A 23,730-nucleotide genomic window follows, 5' to 3' on the forward strand; every position below is an offset into this window, starting at 1 on the left:
GAATCACCGTGGTCCTGAATACAAAAGGAGAACTTGTGCTAACAAGACCAGTAACTAGGTGGAGAGTGTGCATGTACTACTGAAAGCTTAACTCATGGACCGAGAAAGATCATTTTTCGATGCCTTTTATGGATCAGATGCTTGACCGGTTATCAGAAAGAGGATGGTACTGTTTGTTGGATGGATACTCCGGCTACAATCAGATCTCTATTACGCCGAAAGATCAAGGGAAAACCACTTTTACTTGCCCTTATGGAACTTTCACTTTCAAAAGGATGCCATTCGGGCTATGTAGGTGTTCATGGATGACTTCTCAGTTGTTGGGGATACGTTTGAAGAATGCTTGAGTCACTTAGGACAGGTACTCCAAATATGCGTCGAAACAAATTTGGTTCTAAATTGGGAGAAATGACACTTTATGGTAAAAAAAGGAATTGTTCTTGGGCATAAAGTATCACAAAAGGGGCTGGAGGTTGACAAGGCAAAGATTAAGATCATTGAGAAATTACCCCCACCGATTTTAGTAAAGGGTGGTCACAGTTTTTTAGGGCACACAAGATTTTATAGAAAGTTCATCAAAGACTTCTCAAAGAATGCACTCCCATTATGCAAACTCCTAGACAAGGAAAATGAAATTCCTCTTTAATGGTGCTTGTATGGCTGCATTTCAGTGTTTGAAAGAGAAGTTAATATCCACCCCGATCATCATCAACCCTAATTGGTCCGAATCTTTTGAGTTAATCTGTGATGCCATCGGTATGGCACTAAGGGTTGTGTTGGGGGCAGAAACGCAACAAATTGTTTCATCCAATCTACTACGCAATCAAGACTCTAAATAGTGCCCAGCAAAATTAGACGGTTACCGAACAAGAGTTGCTTGCAGTAGTCTATGCATTTGAAAAATTTAGGGCATACTTGCTAAGCACAAAAGTAATCGTACACACTGATCATGCTTTATTCCATTATTTTGTGGTAAATAAAGATACAAAACCACGATTGATTAGGTGGGAACTACTATTACAAGAATTTGATTTCGAGGTGAAAGATCGAAAAGGGTGTGAAAATCAAGTAGCTGACCATTTATCAAGGCTGGAAGCAAGGTAGATTGTGGGGCACGAGGTTGACATAGATGACTCTTTCCCAGATGAACGGATGTTTGCAATATCCCACAAACATACACCATGGTACGCAGATTTTGCAAATTACATTGTGTGTGGGCTGATGCCAGATGAGTTGACCTTTTACCAAAAGAAAAGATTCGTGTTCGATTTTATAAAGTACTTTTGGGATAAGCCATACTTGTTCTGAGAGTGTGCTGACCATGTCATAAGAAGGTGTGTTCCTGAATAAGAAGTGGTAGAAATTCTCCATGCATGCCATACATCACCAGTGGGAGGTCACCATGGTGGTGTTCGCACCGCCGCTAAAGTTCTCTAGAGTGGATAGTAATGGCCACCACTCTACAAGGATGCACATGAGTTTGTTAAGAAATTCTATAAATGTCAACAGCAACGCGGAGTGTCTACATGACACGAATTACCTCTCACGCCTATTTTAGAGGTTGAGCTATTCGATGTATGGGGGATAGATTTCATGGGCCCATTTGTGACCTCGTTTGGATATAAATATATATTGGTGGCAGTGGATTATTTTTCCAAATGGGTGGAATCCGTCACACTTCTAAACAACAAAGGAAAAAGCATCATTCAATTCTTGAAACGCTACCTCTTCTCCAGATTTGGCACTCTGAGAGCAAGCATAAGCGACGAGGAATCCCACTTTTGCAATAAGTGGTTCTCAACAGCACTGAATAAATATGGGGTGAAACACAAAGTGGCAACCCCATATAATCCCCAAACAAGTGGCCAAGTTGAAGTGTCAAATAGGGAAATCAAAAGCATCTTGGCCAAGAAAGTAAATGTCAATAGAACTGATTGGCTAGGAAACTCGATGATGCACTATGGGCATATCAGACTACTTACAAAACAACCATCAGAATGTCTCCGTATTAGTTGGTTTATGGTAAGGGTTGTCATCTACCCATTGAGTTAGAAAACAAACCATTGTGGGCATTGAAAGATTTAAATTTGGACGGGTCAGAAACTTCAAGAGAGAAAACAGAGTAGCTGAACGAACTAGATGAATTTAGACTCAGGTCATATGAAAGTTCTTCCATCTATAAGGAGAAGAAGAAGAAATGGCATGATGCTCAGATACTCAAGAAAGTCTTCAAGGTAGGAGATTGGGTTCTGCTATACAATTCGCGACTTAGACTTTTTCCTGGAAAGCTCAAATACAAATGGTCTGCACCATTTCGAGTAACGCGAGTGTTCATTAATGGTGCCATAGAAGTTAAATATCATGAAGGACCTCCATTTATAGTGAATGGTCAACGTCTGAAATTGTATCTGGGAGATTGTCTAGAGATTTTGTTGGTTGAAGTGGTATATTTGGAAGACTCCTAAAGGTGTTGTTGCATCGTGCCACGACGTTAACTAAGGTGATGTTTGGGAGGCAACCTAAGACCCTTTGCTATCTTCTATTTTTGCGTATTGATTAAATAATAGTATGCTAGTTTTACAGACAAAAGTGTGGAAGCCGATTAGAAGGTGCAAAATGGCGAGTAACAGTTCCATTAGGTGAATCACTGAAGAATCTGGTGATCAAGTCTATTCCGCTGTTTGACTCAAGATATCTTCAAAATTGGGAGTCTGTAAAATTCGGCAACAATTGGAAATCATTGGCGAATCACCGAGCATTTTGGCGACCGCGATATAATTCGCCGTTGGGACCCTCGTATAGCAGTGGTTCTGTAACCTTCGGCGGATAAAACTAGTTTGACTAACGTCTCCAAGTGGACATTTTGCAAGACAAAGCATTAATGTCCAGACTGATGAAGTGAAAAATTAGCCAGGATCACCTCCTTACCTCCCTTTCTGTCATTCTTTACTTTGCCTTATGGATTCTGTATTACTTGCATTTGAGGACAAACTACTTTTGTTTGTGGTGGGGTGAGGCCCACACCTTTTGTGTGCTAGTAAATACTTGTGTTTTGGTGTATAGCTGGGTTATCTGTTTCAATTGTGTTTTTAAAACTGCTTTTGCAATTGTTTGAGCTTATGGCTCTATTTTAGGTTTAATTGCAAAGCTATTTTGACTCTTCTGAATTTTTTTGAATATTTTGCACATTTGTGCCACCCCTCGCTTGTTTAATGTGGCTGTTCCTTTGCAAAAATTTAAGTCTCGGTTTCAATCTATACCGATGACTTGAATAGTGCTCTCAATTGAATGAACATGAATGTATCGCTACGATGATGCCAAATGAAGTTGCATAGAAAATATGTGAACTCTTTGCATCTCGTTGTGATTAGCCATTTATCGAATTGATTCTCTTGTTATGACCGTTGCACACTAGCGAAAGTGTGTAGTCTTGCTTAACTTAAGTGTCGATGCCTTGTGTGATTAGCTTGCTTTGAACCATGCATGAATAAACCTAAATTTACCCTGTTAGTCTGATTGATTTAGAAAGGTGTCCCCTTAATATGATCTTATGCAACTTTAAAGTGTGTCAACCAAATTTGACATATACCTCTTTTGTGGCCTACCCATGAGCGTGTGAAACTCTTTTGAACACCCCTTGAGCCTTACCTTCCTTTGGAAGAACCTTGATCAACCCTATACCTTACTTGACCCACTACAATAATCCTCTTAATTTGTGGTTGAGTGAATAACCAACTTTGGCCAAAAGCCTAAGTTGTGGGTGTGGTGAAAAGGAAAATAATAAGTCAAGAAGTGCAGGAAAAGTCGCCCATAACCCATGGTGTTGCAGAACAGTGCAAACGCCTTCAATTAAAAAAATAGATTAAGGTACGAAGGAAATCATGGTTTCCAAGCAATCCATGAAGATGAATAAACAGGTGACTTAGAAAAAGAATTGATAAAAGAGGAGAAGGGAATGCCTTGAGAACACCACATCCCACGAGGAAAGAGCCATTGAGCCTAAATGACCATTCCTTTGCACTCATCCCCATTACAAGCTTTAGAAAGACCTTTTTCATCTTGAGTAAGCCGAATCAAAAGTCGATTGGAAAATAAGGGCAAACCTATGGGTGAAAACATGTATTGTGTTCCCCTTTTTGAATGTGAGCATTGCATCTAATTCCGGATCTTGAATTGGTTAACCTCTGTGTGTGAATATGGAATCATTTTTCATGTGAGGGAATTTAGATTCTTTTTTTTGTTGAGCTTGACCTTGCACAAGGAACAAGTATTGCGAGCACGAGAATCTCTAGTAATAGTGTGTCACAACTTGAATCGTTGAGTACACAGTTGATCTGTACATAAGTAATTTGAATCTTGTTATGTATATTCATGATTGAGTCTTTTGTAGCATTGTTTGAGACACCCTTTTTGAACGACTGAACTTGAGGACAAGCAAAAGTTTAAGTTGGGGGTTTTGATGAGTCCACAAATTGGACTCATTTAGGGCTTTATTTTGATAAGAATAGTGTCCTCGAATGCTTATTTTGTCTAAATATTTGATTAAAACTCTTAAGTTTCAGGTATTTGAAGTTTTAGTGAAAGCATGGGCACTTAGGCGCAAAATGAAACAAAAAGGCTGAAAATAATGATGAATCTAAAGATGGAGCATCACCGAGCACACTTGGAGATTCGCCGAAGGCATTTACTCCACCCTTTGTTCCAGCACGCGAAGCCTTGAAGGAGAAGGATCAAAAAGGCGATGAAAGGAGCAGTCAGCATTTCACCAAATAGTTCCGCTAAGTAGTACTAACGTGAAGGTGCAGAAGGCAAGCACGAAACAACTATGAGACAAACCAAGGGCAAGTCACCGAATTCATTTGGCGACATCTACTAACTTCGCCGAAAGATTCGCCAGCGCTATTTTCTGAAGTCTATAAATACTAAACCTATTATTATTTTTAAGGAGACCAATTTTTATTTTAATTTCCAGAATAGAATAGTACTTTTTAGATATTTTCTCTCAAGTTTGGAGAGGGTTTGTGGGAACTTGAAGAAAGGAGTTCATCTTCCCCAAGTTGGAAGTGGGGCTTCTCTATTCTTCTTCCTTTTCTTGAATTAATGTTTAATTTCTTATACAAATTTGATTCTACTATCATTTTAGGTGTATTTTGTTAATTCTTGATGTGTGGCTAAAACTCCCATTCTTGGGGTGTGATTTAGCAAATATGTGTTGATATTATTGTTGGATCTTGTTTACTGATAGGTTAGATGTAGTTTAATGGTGATTTCACCTAGTGGTTGTGGTTTAATCTAAAGGGTTTGTAGTTGCAAATACAAAGTGTTTTCGGCTTTCCCGAGAGGGAGGTCGCAAAACCAAGACCACTAGACTGATGGCCTAAGGAGTGGGTCGACATGAGGTTCAGCCTGAGAGGATGATCCCTAGTCCCATATCCTAACACTGAGCTCGAAAGAGTGAGTGGGATAAGGTGTAGGCTGGTCTTCATGCGGCAAATGGGTGTCCGAGAGGAGCACATTTGAAACGGGGTAAGTTGCCTGCGAGGGAACTATTGTCCATTTAAAGCTTAGCCTAGTGTGCTATTGATGTTCGTTTTTTGTTTATATATCGGTTTTGTGCTTAAATTGTTTTTACATTTCTTTGTGTGGATGTTTGAGCTTATGGCTCCTTTTGGTTTAAATGCAAAATGATTTTGACCCGTCCTTAAAAAATTTCCACCTCTCGTGTGTTAAATGTGGATATTCTTTTTCAAAATTTAATTCTCGGTTCCGATCAATATCGATGTCTTAAATAGTGCTCTCAATCGAAGGAACATGAATGCCCGGCTACAATGTGGCCAAATTTTGTGGCATAGATAATATGTGAATTCTTGTTTGATTGCAGTGTCAATGCCTAGTGTGATGAGCTTACTTTGAACCATGCATGATAAATCCTAGAATTTTCCCCGTTGGTCCGGCCAACTAAGTGATGCTATCTCTTGATATGATCATAGGCAATTTCTAAGAGTGTGAACCACTTTAACATATACCTCTTTTGTGACCTACCTTGTGAGTGTGTTAACCGCTTTTGAACACCCCTTGTGCCTTACCTTTCTTTGGAAGAAACTTAATGAAAGCATAACCTTTCTTTATCCATTACCCATAACGGTCATGAGGTTGTGGTTAGTTGAATAGCCAAATTAGGTCAAAAGACTAAGTTGGGGGGTGTGATGAAAAGATAAGAGCAAATCAAGAAGTGCAAGAAACTGCCCCTTACTCATGGTTTTGAACAAAAATAGAACCCCTATATAAAAAAAAATAAAGAGAAAAGAGAAAGAAAAAGAAAGTTGTGGAATAAAGTACAAAAGAAATGGGGTTCCCAAACAATCCATGGAAAGTGAATAATAGGATGACTTCTGAGCACCAACGAGAATGATTAAGGAAAAGGAAAGGAAGTGTTGTGAGCACCACATTTCGTGAGGATGAAAGTCACTGAGCCTAAATGACCATATCTTTGCACTCAGCCCCAATAAAAGCCTTGAAAAAACTTTTTTGATCTTGAGTGAGCAGAAACAAATGTTGATTGGAAAATACGGGAAACTTATGGGTGAAAGCATGCATTGTGTTCTTCCTTGGGAGAGTGAGTGTTGCATCTGATTCCGAAGCTTTAAACTGTGAACCATTGTGTTAAATTGGAATCATTCCTTGTGTGAGGTCATTTGAACACTTTGGTTGATCTTTAACTTTCATTTGAAGCCAGTATTGGGAGCACGAGATTCTTCGATATTGGTGAGTCACAACTTGAATCTTTTAGTGCACATTTGATGTTTGCATAAGTAAATTGAGTCTTGTTGTGTGCATTCATGATTGAGTCTTGTGTAGCACTATTCCAGACATCCTTTTTGAACGGCTGAACTTGAGTTTGCTTAAGGACAAGCAAAAGCTTAAGTTGGGGGTGTTGATGAGTCCACAAATTAGACTCATTTAGGGCTATATTTTAATAGAAATTGTGTCCTCAAATGCTTATTTTATCGCAATATTTGATGAAAACCCTTAAGTTTCAGGTATTTGAAATTTGAAGGAAAGTATGGACACTACGTCAGAAAAAGGAATGAAAAGGCTGAAAAGAACGAAGAAATGAAGGCATGAGGATCGCCGAGTCCACTTGGCGTGTCACCGAAGGGTCTTACTTCGGCTTTTGTTCCAGTGTGCTGAGCCGTGAAGGAAAGGATCAAGTTGGTGGAAAAAGAAGAAGTCGACGCATCGCCAAGAAGTTCCGCGAAGCAGTATCATGTCGCCCAATGACCCAGAGCACGACGATGTTGAAGGCCGGTGCAAGATAGTGATGAACTACACCAAAAGGCGGATCGTCGTATTGATCGAAGTTTCCGGCTAACGACGCCGAATGATCCACTGCAGAACAAATTTGTGAAAACTATAAATACTACTTATAGTTGTAGTTTTAAGTGTGGAACAATTATTATAATTTTCATATAGAATAATACTTTTGATATTTTTTCTCTAAATTTGAGAGTGTTTTGAAGACATGAAGATCCAAAGGGTTTTATCTTCAAGATTTGGATTTGGTTCTCTTGGATTCTTCAATTTTTGCATGTTTCAAGACTTAAATCTTCATACCCAGTTGAATGCGAGCTCATTTTGGTATAAATTTCTATTTCTTATACATGTGTGGCTAAAAACCCCAAATCTTGGGGTGTGATTTAATGAGTATGAGTTAAGATAATTGTTGGGTCTCGCTTGCTGATAGTTTAATTGTGATTTCATTTAGTAGTTTTGGATGAATTTAATGAATTTGTAGTTGCAAATACAAGTTTATTTATTGTTTTCGGCTTGCTCGAGAGAGAGATCGTAAAACTAAAACTACTAAATTGATGGTCGGTGAGAGTAGGTCGACATGACGTTCAGCTCAAGAGAGTGAATCCTAGTCTCATTCCCACACACTCAGCTTGAGAGAGTGAATGGTTAAGGCGTAGGCTGGTCTTCATGCGGCAAGTGGGTGTGCGAGAGGAACACAATTGAAACGGGGTAAGTTGATCGAGAGAGAGCTTATCCCTTTTAAAGTTTAGCCTAGTAACAATTATTGTATGAATCTTCTATCGAAAGCATATACCCAATAATCTAGCTTAGCCTATATTCCCGTCACATCCCAAGGATTCCCTCTCATTACTTAGAAATCCTTGTTTATTTTGTTGTTTTTACTTACTGGTGACAAAACCTCATTGTTAATTGAAACTCTTGTGTCCCTTTTTAATTTAAAATATTTTTAATCGATAATGTCCTTAGCTACAACTAGTTAGAAATACATTTTATTTTTCTATTAATTCTCAAAACCACTCTCTTCGAAACGATCCCAACCCTTGATTGGGTTACTAAACTATTGTACGATCGTAGTCACTTGCATTGTAAGTTGTGTCTTGATTACGCAAACATCATGTCCCCAATTGTGGTCACTAACCAGTATAAACCCAACTACGAGTTGGGATCGATCCCACAGTGAGTGCTACGTTAAAGAATTCGATTACAAAGTAAAATGGTTTTCCAATCGTTTGTAGATGTAGACATTTTCACAATAATAAAGTAAATTACAACTACAAATAATCGGGAGTAAAAAAGTAGAGAGGGTTTCTTTTGAGTATGATAAATTAAATGCTAATTTTGCCAAATGGGTAATTATTATTTACTAAAAGCCGTTGAACCTCAGTGGGTAGGTTAGGCTTTGGGTGCAATAGTAATTTCTCAATCAACAATTACGAATCAAGTGAAATCTTTCAAACCTCGACAAGCAAACCACAAATCAACAACTCAATACCTTAGTCAATCTACTTTTTCAAGCTAGATTTTTAGGAATTCATTCAGACCCACTTTCTCAAGCTAAATCCATAACAACACAATCTATACAATCATCAACTAATAATTTCAAATCTAATACTTCTTTCTCAAATATGGTTGGAGTATTAAACTACAATTGTATTTGCAACTAGAATTTCTAAATTAAAACATAAACAATTAATTGAACCCACTTCAAATCAGCAATAAAATCAGTAATTAACGCTCATAAGTCAATCGAAACATTCAACTACATAATCACACCTCCAAGAATTGGGGTTTTAGCCAAACATAATAAAGAACAAGAAATCGTTACCAATGAAGTTTTCCATCAAATTGGGCAACAATCTACAAGTCTCCAAATGCTCAAATTGAAGCTAAAAATTGAACAAACCCTTAATCTCTACTAAAAAGGTGTAAAAACAATGTTTAGAATGTTAAAGATAAAAATCCCAGAATTGGACAATGTGGGACTCTTTTTTAATGAATTTAAAATTGCATTTATACGTTCCCAAAATTTTAGTATCAGAGTCACTCGAAAAAGTATGTCAGGCTTCGCCGACCTGGTGGGTGAGACGCCGAGTGCCTCGTTTTATAGCCTTCTTGGATTGACCTTTCACAATCTCTTCTATGTAACTTTAGGTGAACTAAATTGGCATTGCCGAACACTTCGACGAAACACCGAAATGCTTATCCGATCACCAAGTTGGTTTTGTCCATGGGCTGGCCTGCTGGAACTTCAGCCGAGCTGATGGTACATTTGTCGAATCACAAAGTGGCTTTGGCGAGAATCGGCCTCGCTTTCCTTCAACTTGTTCAGCTTTTTCGCTCTTTTTTGACCCGTAATGTCCTTGCCTTGCTCTTTTGACTTCATTGTTGCAAATTAACATTTTAACATCAGTGATGAGTATATAATTGGCGTTGATGACACTAATTCCTTATATATTGAGCCCTAAATGAGTCGAAATTCCCGACTCATCATTGACCTTTCACTCACCTAATGTTCCAGCAGACCAGTGAATAGATTAAACCAACTTGGCGAGCAAACTGGTGTTTCACTGACACACCGAACAGATCGGTGAGGCCAATTTTAATTGCATAATGTTACAGAACAATTTGGCTGAAAAAATCACTCCAAAAAGGAGAGAATAGGAGCACTTGGCTCATTGCCGACCAAGTCGGAGAAGCCCGTCGTACTTTTCCGAGTTACTCTGATGCTGAAATTTAAGGAATGTATAAATGCAATTTTTAAAAGAATAAAGGGCGTTCCCACATTGTCCTGTTCTGGGTTTTTGAACTTTAACATTCTAAACAATATTATTACACTTTTTGAGTAGAGATTTTGGGTTTGTTTGATTTTTAGCTTCAATTTGAGCGTTTGGAGACTTATGAATTGTTGCCCCACTTGATGAAAAATTTCATTGGCAATAATTTCTTGTTCTTTATTATAATTGGCTAAAACCCTCCTTCTTGGGGGTGTGATATTGTAGTTGAATGCATTAATTAGCTAATGATTGTGGTTACTTAGTGATTTTATTATTGATTTGAAGTGGTTTCAATTAATAGTTTGTTTTTTAATTGAGTAATAGTAGTTGCAAATGTAATTCTAGCTTAGTACTATATCCTTGCTAGAGAAAGAAATTTTAGAGTTAAATTGTTAGTTGATAATTGAAGTGATTGTGTTGTTACGAATCTAGCTTGAGAAAGTGGGTTTGAACACAATCTTCCAAATATAGCTTAAAAAGTAGAAAGATTAAGGTTATGGGTTGTTTAACTATGTTTGTGCTTGTTGAGGTTCAAAAGAACTCCCTTGTTTTGTAATAGTTAATTGAGAAATGACTATTGTACCCAAGACCTAGTCTACCTACAAAGAGTCAACGACTTTGACTCATTAGTAATCACCCATTATGAAATTAGCATTAACTTTATCACATTGCTAAGAAACCCTCTCTACTTGTTTACTCCTAGTTATTTGTAGTTGTTAATTTGTCACCCGAATCCCCTATTTTACATTAATTGTCAAATCCTTGTCATTTACTTTGTTGTTGCAAAAATATCTACATCTACAAATGATTAGAACACTATTTTACTTCGTAATCATCTTCTTTCCTATACCTCTTCTTATGGGATTCACCCTAACTCTTAGTCTAGTTTACACTTGTTAGCGATCACCTATACTTCGAACAAGATGATGTGTAGTTGAGCGTTATTGATCAGTCCACAAATTGGCCTCATTTAGGGCTATATTTTGATATAATTAGTGTCCTCAAATTCATATTTTATTTGAATATCTAATGAAAAAACTAATTTTCAGGTATTTCATGTTTGAGGGAAAGAATGCACACTACTTAGCAAAAAGGAACAAAAGTAATTGAAAGGTCGAAGAAATGAAGATCTAAGAATCACCGAACCCATTCGGCGAGTCACCAAAAGGTCTTATCCTCTCCTTTTGTTCCAGTGTGCTGAGCCTTGAGGAAAGTATCAAATCGGCGGTGAAAAGGAGCAGTCGACGTATCACCCAGCAGTTCCATGAATATTTACTATGTCGCCCAATGATCCAAACACGACGATGTTAAAGGCAAATATAGGATGGCGATGAACTAGACAAAAGGGCGGATCGCCGAGTTGATCGGCGATCCCGACTAACGATGCCGAATGATCCGCTGCAGCACAAATTTTTGAAAACTATAAATACTCGTTTAAAAGTTGTAGCTCAGTATCAGATTTTTAATATAGAAATTTTGAGTTCTATGTTTGGAAAGTGTTTTGATGAACTTGAAGGTTCAGAGGGTTTCAACGCCAAATTATTGGCGAACCACCAACCATGTCGGCGATCCTGACATAGACCTCTGTTTAGTCTCCTAGAACAACTGGAAGTTCTATAAAATTTGGTGAGGCAAGTGGCTACTCGGCGAAATACCGAGTGAATTGGCGATCCTGACTAATGTCGCTGAATCGGTGAAAACTGGACGATTCTTCAGGCCAAAGGTTTAAAAGTTTCAAATTCATTCCCTTGATCTCACTTTTTCATCTTCCTAATCTCACACATGCACTCTAATTTTACATTTCTTGCATTTTTGGAATATTTTTAGTATTAAATTGTGCTTGGATCTGGATTGCATTGCCGCCTAGCATCTCAGAAACATCTTAATCAGCATCCAAGGTAGGTTTCCGAGCCCTAATTCTCTTTCCTCAAAAGTTGTACTCAAAGGAAATGGCATTACTTTGATGACGTGTGCTGGACCTTCCTTGTAGGATTAGAATATTTGTTTGCCTATTAGGTTCGTAATTTTTGCCCGTACTAAGTTAAATAGTTAATTCATGAAGGTTGCTCTATAAATTGGATGAAAAATTATGGGTTGTGCATAATTGTCAATGGGTCTAAGCCTAATTTGAGTTGTGCATGCCTTAATTTTGTTTTCATGGGTTGCGGGGTTGAATTCGGGAAGTTGGGTTAAAAGCAGGCACATTGGGTCATTTGGTGAGTTGGGTCGAGTTTGTCGAATCACTCTGTGGTTTGCCTTAAATCCCCATCTCGCCTTTAATTTAATGCCAAATATGATGTTGAATTCTGTAACTTTCGGTTAGAAGCATGATGTCGCCAAATGCATTCGGCGCCTCGCCGAAAGATTTCCTGTTGTCCCTTGGTCTGCACCCTTGTATCCTCTATGTACTACACTCGGCGAACCGCCTAAGTAGTTGCGCGCTTCGCCAACTGGTTCGGCGAAGTGATTCTGCAATTGAACTGCCTTGCTTTTGTCTTAACCGGAAAAGATATTCCACCAGGACAAACAAGAGCGAAAGATTTCAGGAAGAATACAGAGGCAACAAATCCTCCCAAAATGGATAATGAGGGAAAGAAGCCCAATGCCATCAAGAAAACAAATCCCTGAGACCCCACGATTCCCTCGTGGAGACGTGTATTATTAACAACTATTCTCTCCTTTTTAGAGGCTCGTGACTTGCACAATCTTAGTAAGTCAGTTGCCACTGAATCTTCTGAAGAAGCTTTGGGGGCCATTATCAAATTCCAGGCTGACACATCGGGCACTGATGCCCCGACAGATGGTGAGACTGCATATACAGGAGTTTTCTCCACCTCCCTTTCTATCTTACTTACTTTCACCTTTGGATACTTTATTTCATTTGCATTTGAGGACAAATAATTTTTATTTGTGGTGGGGTGAGGCCCAGCTTTGGGTGCTATTGATGTTCGTGTTTTGTTTGTATTTGGGCTCTTCTATTTAAATTTTTTGTTTGATATACTGTTTCTGTGGATGTTTGAGCTTATGGCTCCATTTATTTTAAATTGCAAAAACGATTTTGACCCATCCGAAAATTTTTGCCGCCTCTCATGTGTTGAATGTGGCTGTTCTTTTTCAAAATTTAAATCTCGGTTCCGATCAATATCGATAACTTGAATAGTGTTCTTAATCGAACAAACATGAATGCGCGGCTACGATGAGGCCAAATCATCCGCTTCATTCATTCAATGTCTTCCTTCATTTCTTTCAGCTCTCCATCTTGCTTAGTCACATTGTGGAGAATGATTGAGAGCATTCCCTCAAGACTTTTAACCTCATTGTCCTTGAGACTTCTTCACTTATGAGGAGGGATGTATTTATCCTTCCTCTTACACTTAACCTCGATCCTCACCATTTTTTTGGCCAACTTATCCATCTGAGTCATTAGGGCGGCCAATATGAAGTCCTTTTCTACTTCCTGATTCATCTCAGCCATTTGGTTAAGCAGTTGAGCTGCTATCACATATGGTTATTTCGTGATACCTCCTGGAATGAGTTGGTCGACTAACCACTTGTTTCCAAGACCAAGACTTCTGTAGAAACAATCAAGGAGAGCTATGTCAGGAATGTCATGATTTGGGCATTGATTGATTAGTTAATTAAACCTTGCCCATGAATTGTAGATCTGCTCACCCTCCACTTGTTTGAAGGTGAGGATACGATCCCGAAACATCATTACATCTAATGGGGGAAACTCCATTGGTTCCCGAGTATAGCTCGCCATGCTCATTTCTTCTGTTTGGATACAAACAAACCAACAAAACTAAACTAAAAATAAAATTAGTAGACTACAACTAATAAGAACAAAGATTCTACTAATCTAAGTGTTCTCAAGTAACACCACTCCCCGACAGTGGCGCCATTTTTATGTATGTGTAATCAATGAGACAACTTCCGATGCAAGTGTCTACGATCGTGAAATAGTATAATAACCCAACCAAGGGTTGGGGTCGAGTCCCAAGGGAGTGGTTTTGAGAATTAATAGAAAAAATTTTTAGTTCTAACTAGTCGTAGCTAAAGACATTAACGATTAAAAACATTGTAAATTAAAGGGGGGACACAAAAATGTCAAATATCGATTAGGGGTTTTTGTAACAAGTATAGCAAAAACAATAAAAATTACAAAGAAATCTATGAATGAGAGGGGATTCTTGGGATGTGACCGCAATAAATGTTGGTATAAATCGTTGGGTACATGCTTTCGATAGGAAATTTTCAAAATAATAGTGACTAGGCTAAGCTTCAGATGGAAATAAGTTCCCTCTCGGGTAACTTACCCCATTTCAAATAGGTTCCTCTCGGACACCCATTTGCCACATGAAGTCCAGCTTACGCCTTACCGCACTCACTCTCTCGAGCTGAGTGTTAGGATATGGGACTAGGGCTCACCCTTTTGGGTAGAACCTCAGTTCGACCCACTCCTTATGTCATCAGTATAGCGGTCTTGGTTTTGCGACCTCTTTTTTCGAGAAAGCCAAAAACACATGGATGGTTTTGTAGTTTTAACTACAAACCCATTTAAATTAAACCACAACTGCTAGTTGAAATCACCATTAAAATACATCTAACCTATCAGCAAGCAAAACCCATCAATAATCTCAACACATATTTGGTAAATCACACCCAAAGAATTTGGGGTTTATAGCCACACATCAAGAGATATAAATTTATACCTAAATGAGCTTGCATTCAAATGGGTATTGACATTTAAGTCTTTTTACAAGCCAAGAATGAAGAATCCAAGAGACCCAAGTCCAAATCCTTGGAGCTGAAACCCTTTTCTTCTTCAAGTTTCCAAAACCTTCTCCAAACTCAGAGAAAAAATAAAAGTACTAAAATTATACTAAGAATCTGATACATTCTAATCATTATCAATTCTATAACTCTTAACGAGTATTTATAGTTTTCAGAAATCTGTGCTGCGATGGATCATTCAACGACATTAGTCGAAATCGCCGATCAACTCAGTGATTCGACTTTTGGTGTAGTTCATCACCATCTTGCACCATCCTTCGGCATCATCGTGCTCTGAGTCATTGGGCGATATAATACTGCTTCGCGGAACTTTTTTGGCGTTGCGCCGATTCCTCCCTTGGTCTGCGACTTGATCCTTTCCATCAAGCTCAGCACACTGGAACAAATGGTGAAGTGAGACCCTTCGGCGATTGGCCAAGTGGACTTGGCAATCTTCAAGCCTTCATTGTCTCATTGTTTTCGGCCTTTTCGTTCCTTTTTGTGAAGTAGTGTCCATGCTTTCCTTCAATCTTTAAATACCTGAAACTTAAGGGCTTTCATCAAATATTGAGATACAATAAGCATTTGAGGACACAATTTCTATCAAAATATATCCCTAAAAGAGTCCAATTTGTGGACTCATCAGTTATTGTGAATGATTGGTTTTTTTATATAAATTAACTCGACTTCTAATTTTTGTACTTGTGAATTTTTTTGTTGTTTTCTTGCATATTTAAGTATCAGTTCTGATCATTACAAATGATTTGAACAGTGCTCTTGATCGACCGATATGTTTTTCCAAGTCTAATTAGGCAAATTGGAGTTGCATAAGTCATGTGTGAACTCTTAGCAACTCATTTTGACTTGCCAATTATTGAAATTAGTCTTGTGCTGATCATTGCACCTGAGCTTAATATGTAGGTTCATGATCGATGAGCTCGATCTGTACCGCATTTTTTACCAACAACATGTCTGGAATTCTGTAACATTCGGTCGGCAAAACTACCATTTGGCACATAGCTGAACAGTCTGCGACATAAGTAGATATCGTTAACTTGTATGCGAACTAAAGGGTCTAAAAGGCCTAAACATTTTTAAATTCAATATTTTCCTTCATTTAACATTTTCTGACCATTTCACTTTAACACTTCATATCTAGATTACATTTTTTCTTGTCAATTTCGTTTGGGGAGTAATTGTTCGGGGGATTCGTGCGTTTTTTGCGTTCGTACTTACTTTCTGTTTTAGCCTATACTTGTTGAATTCCGTAATTGATTTAATTGAAATTGTGGGTGTGTATTGTTAGTGTATTGGGTCTATTGTGGGTGAAGTCTGAGTAGCCTGAAATTTACCAATCGATTTAATTTTTCCAATGATAGAGCGTGTGGGTGACGTCTTTCATAAGGGTAAAATACATTGATTGGTCAATTTTAGAAATATCGGGGGAAGCTCAGTACCCCGGGATCATTATTGGTACGGGTCTGAGCTTAATTGTGTTAAATAGAGTGTTAATTTTATTTTTGTGGGTTGTGGGTTGAAAATTGAAGGTCGGGGTCAAAAGCTGGCACGAGAGACCAATCTGCTATCTTAGTCGAGCTCACCGAAGGGATTGGCGGTTCGCCAAGAGACACCTAAATCCCCTTTTTATTCTTCAGTTTAAAAGATTTTATTTTGTAAACTTCAACAATATGCTTAAGCTCACCGAGTTTACTCGACGACTCACTGCATGTTTGTTAGATTGCCCTTTCTTAACCCCAATTTTAGGAATTATTATGTAACTTTCAGTAAACTACTTTAGTTCGTGGAATGGGGTTAGCGAATTACCAAACGGCACTGTATATCGCCGACTTGTGCTGATATCTGACCAATTTTATCCTATAACTTTTGGCGAACACAGTTTGGTTCGCCGAATGGGTTGGATGACTTGCCGAACTAGTCGATGAGTTTTCCTTCAAAATTTTAAACTTTGATACATTTTGGACTACTTCCAAGGTAATGGTTCATTCTATATTTTTTTGCAATTATTGCATGACCTAACGTTCTAGGCAGAAATCGACCACCCTAAAAGAAAGCTTGAGGAATTGTGATAAACGAGGGTGCTGCTCCCTCACGAGCTACATAGGCAAAATATTGTCTGACAGGGTGAAATGTAGAGAAGTAGAAGGGCCTATGGTGTAATATCCAGTGGAGGATTGCTCCGACAAAATGGGCATCTACGCCACCAACCTCACCATCGGAGAGTCTAACGGTGAGGGAAACTTGGTGTCTAGATCGCCAGTCTCCGTATCCAAGCCGGAGGATAATCAGACTTAAAAAAATAGGAGAGACAAGCTTCGCTTTAAAGCCTTTCATGATACGACCAGGATACCGGTGACTCATACACCTCCTCCACCTACACCACAGACTGTTAAGCAGGTACCTCTTGTCCCCTGGTATTAGCACCTCCACGTCAATCACTAAATATATTAAAGGTTGTTGGGTTAAGGACTATCTTAGAGGAGAAGAAGTTGTTTAAAGATGTAGTGGTGGACAGGTAACCTAAAGTTTGGAACACCATCAAGTTCCACAACTTTGAGATCATTACACATCCTTTAGGTATATACATACCTTCCATAGTCCGAGAATTTTATGAGGAGTATGGGAAGTGTCTGCCAAAGAGGAAGAAGAGGGCATGCTCGTTCGCATCGATTGACCATGTGGTATTGTGTTGTAGAAAAATTAAATTAACTAGTGATGGTTGCGTAATCAAGACATAATTTCCAATGCAAGTGTCTACGATCATACAATAGTAAAGTATCCCGACCAAGGATTGAGATCGTTCCCACAGGGAGTGGTTTTGAGAATTAGCAGAAAAATAAAATTAAGTTCTAATTTGTCATAGCTGAAAACATTGTCGAATACGAGCATATAAATCTAATGGGTGACGTAAGCGTCAATTATCAATGGGGGTTTTGTCAGAAGTAAGTACAAACAACAAAAATAAAAAGTGTACAAATTATAGAGATGGGGTTCTGGGGATGTGATAGGAATACGGGAAAAACTAAACTATTGGGTACATGTTTTCGACAATAACTCTGTTGCATATTTGTGACTAGGCTAGACGATAGAGGGGGTAAATTCTCTCTCGAGCAACTTACCCAGAATCAAATGGGTTCCTCTAGGACACCCACTTGCCGCATGAAGAGCAGCCTGTGCCTTAGCCCACTCACTCTCTTGAGCTGAGTGTGTGAGAATGAGACTAGGGTTCACTATCTCGAGCAGAACCTCATGTCGACCCAATTCCACCAGCCATCAATTTAGTAGTCTTAGTTTTACGACCTCTCTCTCGAGCAAGCCAAAAACACAAAGGTGATATCATATTTGCAACTACAATTTCATTAAGTTCTACCACAACTACTAAACGAAATCACATCTAAACAACAAATAAATCATCAACAATCAAGACCCAATAGATAATCTAACCCATATTCACAAAATCACACCCCCAAAATTCGGGTTTTAGCTAGACAAGTTAAAGAGATAGAAATATATACCAAAATTAGTTTCCATATAAATGGGTATGAAGATATAAGTCTCAAAACAGGCCAAGATTGAAAAATCCACAAGACCCAAGTCCAATTTCATGGAGTTGAAACCCTTTGTACCTTCAAGTTCTTCAAAACTCTCTCCAAATTTAGAACTCAATAGTCTATATTAAAAATTTTATATTAGAAATTTTCATACTAAACTACAATTCTTCAACGAGTATTTATAGTTTAGAAAAATTTGTGCTGCAGCGGATCATTCGGCGTCGTTAGTCGAGATCACCGATCAACTCGGCGATCCGGCCTTTGGTAGGTTTCATCGCCTTTTTGCTCTATCCTTCAACAATGTCGTGTTTGGATCATTATGAGACATAGTACTACTTCACGGAGCTACTCGATAACACGCCGACTGCTCCTTTTCACTGCCAATTTGATCCTTTCCTTCATGGCTCAGCTCACTAGAATCACAGGCGAAGATGGGATATGTTGGCGACACACTGAATGGGTTCGGCGATCCTTAGGTCCTCGCTTCTTTATTCTTTTAGCTATATTTGTTCCTTTTTCGCTTTGTTGTGTCCATGCTTTGTCTCCAAGCCTATATACCTGAAAGTTAAGGGTTTTCATCAGATATTGAGACAAAATATTCATTTGAGGACACTAATTCTATCAAAATATAGCCCTAAATGAGTCCAATTTGTGGAATAATCTACTAGCACCGATATCATTGAGGTGTTAGGATGCATTATGAATGTCATCTATTTTTTAGTAGATCAGGTAAAGAAGAAGACCCATGATGATTTAAATGGATGGTTGGCTCCATTTATCTCTGGCATCACACCGCCATGCATCGAGATGGGAGTTCAGATAGAGATGAAGGATTGAATGTGGCTGCCCGGTATTGGTTTTGATTTATTAGCAGCACCTTGATACCTTCACAGAACGAGTCTATACTCCGACACCCTAAGGCTTCTTTGTTGGGGTGCACAATTAATAGGGATAGACTAAATCTTGGGTTGATTATCAAGTAGGCGATGGCCACGAGGTCCTAGAAGATCATCAAACCTCACTTCTACTCCCGGCGTGTATCAAGGAGTTGTGCCGAATGCCATTTATTGTGAAGATGGATGTGGAAGTGACTCCCACTTTCTCTACTAACATCTGGAGGATCAAGACCAAGTGCACTAGAGATGAGGCCGAGAGGAGGAGAGCTGCATTAGTGGACACTTCCTGGGTAGTTGACGTGGAGATACTACAGACAAACACAACCCCTCCTACTCAGGATGGTGAGCCTTTAAGTTCCGTTGACACTTCTTCTACCGTCTCTTCTAGTTGTGCTGTTGCTACTACTTCTGTTCCTGCTGTTTTCTGGCCGCCATTGACCCAGGCTATACTGTTCAAGATCGATTATCTGGCCAAATCTACTGATGTGCGTGCCTCCTGGGCAGAGGCTTCTATTCCTATGATGATTGAGAGGGCCAGAGCTGCCCTTTTATCTCCTATCCAGAGTTAGTTTAGAGAGCATCATGAGCTTATCACCCTGTATGGATTTGCATTAGATGCCCTCACAATGAGAGGCGAGGCATGTGACCAGAGTGGGCACCAATCAGAAGATGTGACAGCTTTGAGAGCCGATGTTTCTAGAATTAGAAGTGACGTGGATGAGCTTAAATCAATGGATCTGTCTATGTTTTTCATCATGGTGGACCTTTCCAAGATCCCAAGTACAAAGTTGCAAGCCATTTCAGAGATCCATCCGGCTACTATGACCGGAGATGTTGTTATGGTTTGTGAGGATGCTGAGTCTTATGCTCACAAGACTGATGAGAAGGAGTTTGGTAAGCGAGATGAAGTAGTGTATGATGACCTCGATGACTTAGAGGACGTGATTGCCAGATTCAGGGAGTCACGACTATGCAGAGTTCACTTCAAGCTTAACCTGAGAGGGGGATCTTGACTCTCCATAGTTTTATTTTAAGACTATTCATTTTTTTTTCATTGAGGAAAATTTTTAGTTTAGTTTGGTCGGGTGAGGTATCGTCATACCTGCCCCTTTTGGGTTGTTTGATATTTGGTAATCAGTTATGCCAACTTTTTGTGATTATGGCCTTTTGGTTTTTAATGTGAATGTGGTTGGTTTTTTATCCAAATTTAAAATTCAACCTCTTGATATTTGTGACTGTGATTGTTCTCTTGCATATTTGATTATCGGTTGCGATCATTATCGACGACTAGAATAGTGCTCTTTATTTAACAATATATTTGTGCAATTTCATTAAGGCAAATTTGAGTTGCATAAGTCATGTGTGAAATCATGGGATCTCATTGTGACTCATCGGTTGTTGAAATGAGTTCTGTGATGATCGTTGCACGCGAGCTAAATGGTAGAGTCATGATTGACAAATATGTTAAATACTATGTGTGGGGAGATTTTCTTGACATATATGCTTGGTAATGCATGGTACTTGCCCAATTAGTCCAATCGACTAATGTAGGCGAATGATAGAAATGATCTTAGGCAAACAAAATTGACAGTGAACCATCTTGCTAGTATACTTTTTTGTGATCTCCTTGTGAGAGTATGAGCCTAGCTTGGAACCGTTTGAGCCTAACCCTTTCTATGGATGAAACATGAGCACATTTTCCCTCTTCCTCTCATCACCTAAAACCTTCATGAAGCATTGATCCATTTGAATTACCAACTAAGGCCAAAAGCTTATGTTAGGGGTGTGGTGAAAAAGGAGGAAATTTATGAAATTTGTGAAAAATTTCCCTTGATGGATTGTGTTGAAAAACATGGAACCCCTCCATATAAAAAAAAAAGACAAGAAAAGCAAAAGAAGAAAAAGAATGGAAAAGAATGAGAGTGTTGCAATAAGATTTGTGCAATGGACAGAAGAATGGGGTATCCTATGAATTACGCCTAAAAGAACATAGGGTGGATTGTGAATTTAAAAAAGAATGATAGAAAAGGAGAAAAAGTGAAATGCAGGCCATGTTTCATGAATGTAGAAGTCACTAAGACAATATTATTATACCTTTACCCTTAGCCCCGTTACACACTCTTGAAGACCTTTGTGATTTTGATTGAGCTTAATGTATGTTGATTGGAAAATATGGCAACCTTATGGTAGAATCATGATTGTGTTAATATTTGAGAGTGCAAGAGTTTCTTTCGATTCCCTAATTCTTATATGTTGGTGAGCTTTGTGTGAGCATGGAATTATTTTTTATATGAGGGCAATCGAATAATTTTGTTGAGCTTGAACTTGCATTTGAAGCAAGCATTGTGAGCTTGTGTTCTATTTGATGATGGCTAGTCACAGTTTGAAACTTGTAGTGCACAGTTGAACATTGCATGGGTAGATTGAACCTCTTGTTCATTCATGTTGAGTTTTGAGTAGCACTGTTTTTAGACATCTCACTTGAACTTATTGATCTTGTGTTTTACTAGAGGACAAACAAAAGTTTAAGTTGGGGGTGTTGATGAGTCGGGGATTTCGACTCATTTAGGGCGTAATATCTATTGTTTTAGTGTTCTCAATGCCTATTTTATTCTCTTAACTAATGTTTAAATGCTCATTTGCAGCAAAGAAGGCAAAAGAAAAAGGCAAGGATTTACCGGGCAAAAAAGATAGAAAAATAGAAGAAAAACAAGTCTTATGTTCGCCAAACCAACTCGGCGAATCGCTGAGTGGCTCTTAACCTCGCCAAAAGTTTGTGTAGGCGACCCCAGGGAAAAGCCAACTGGGTGATAGAAAGGGTACTTTGGTAAAGCACCGACTGGATTGGCGATGGAAGCTTTGATCTCCTAAATTCACAGAAGGCAAAAGTGAAAAAGCCAAGCCTAGAAGGCGATGGAAAGGAGCACTCAGGGAGTCACCGAATGGGTCGGCGAAGCTCGACTTACTCTACCTAGTGGCTCCGAATCTGAAAATCTTGAAGCGTATAAATGCGATTTTAAAAAGAGAGTACCAGAGTTGTGAGTTTTTGGGAGACTTCCTACATTTGGTTTATGATCCCTAACACAATTCTTTAAGCTTTTCAGTAGATATGTAGGGTTTATTTGTTTTTTAATTCAATTGAAGCATTTTGAAGACTTTAAGATTGTTACCCAAGCTGAGTGAAAACATAATTGGTAACTATTTCATGCTTTTTACAGTGTGTGACCAAAACTCCCATTCATGGGGGTGTGATTATGTGATTGAATGCTTCAATTAGCTAATGGGTGTTAGTATTTACTGATTTTATTGTTGATTTGAATTGAATTCAATTAGTAGTTGAATCTAATTGATGAATTGTAGTTGCAAATGCAATTCTAGTCTAGTTTTCTAAGCTTGCTTAAGAAAGAGGTTTTAGAGTTAAAACTATTAATTGATGATTGTAGTGATTGGGTTATCGTAGACTTAGCTTGAGAAAGTGGGTCTAAATTCAATCTTACCAATCTAGCTTGAAAAAGTAGATTAATTGAGGTATTGGACATTTTATCTTTGTTATGCTTGTCGAGGTTCGAGAGAACCCGCTCGATTCATGATAGTTCATTGGGAAATGACTAGTGCACCAAAATTATTAGCCTACCCACTAAGATTCAATGACTTTTAGTAAATATTAATCACCCATATTGAGAAATTAGCCTTCAATAGATCACCCTCCTAAGGATCCCTCTCTACTTGATTACCCCATGTGTTCCTAGATGTAAATTGTTCACTATAATCCCCCCAAATTAACATTAATTTCAAAACCCTTCCGTTTATTTTAATTGTTTCAAAAATGTCTATTTTTACAAATGATAAGAACACTATTTAACTTCATAATTGAATTATTTACTGCATCACTCCCTGTGGGATTGACCCCAACTCTTCATTGGGTTTATACTTGATTGTGGCTGCCTAAACTTACAATCGGATGAAGCGTAGTTGAGCATTATCAGCTAGTCACAGCTTGAAACTTGGAGTGCACAATTGAACATCCCATGGGTAGATTGAACCTCGTGTGCATTCATGTTGTGTCTCAAGTAGAACTATTTGTTGACATTCCTATTAACTTGATTGATCTTGTGTTTTTCTTGAAGACAAGATAAAATTTAAGCTGGGGGCGTTGATGAATCCAAGATTTCGACTTATATGGGGCTTAATATTAAAAAATGTAGAGTCATCAATGCATATTATATGCTTATAAAAACAAAAGAGCAAGGCAAAGATATTACGATTCAAAAAAAAGTGAAAAATCTAAAAAGTTGAAGGAAAGAAAAAATGATACTCACCAAAGCCACTCGGGGACTCACCGAGTGGACCTTTAGCTCGCCTAAGGTTCAAGCAGGCCAGCCCATGTATAAAAGGAACTTGGAG

General features: G+C 38.5%; 1 protein-coding gene across 1 annotated transcript in view; it reads right to left on the reverse strand.

The window, feature by feature from the left end:
* Positions 1 to 23,730, reverse strand: part of LOC125874890 (uncharacterized) — a 942,258-nt gene that overhangs the window by 604,573 nt on the left and 313,955 nt on the right. The window lies entirely within an intron of this gene.

This window comes from Solanum stenotomum, chromosome 8 (assembly GCF_019186545.1).
Source record: "Solanum stenotomum isolate F172 chromosome 8, ASM1918654v1, whole genome shotgun sequence".
Taxonomy (NCBI): domain Eukaryota; kingdom Viridiplantae; phylum Streptophyta; class Magnoliopsida; order Solanales; family Solanaceae; genus Solanum; species Solanum stenotomum.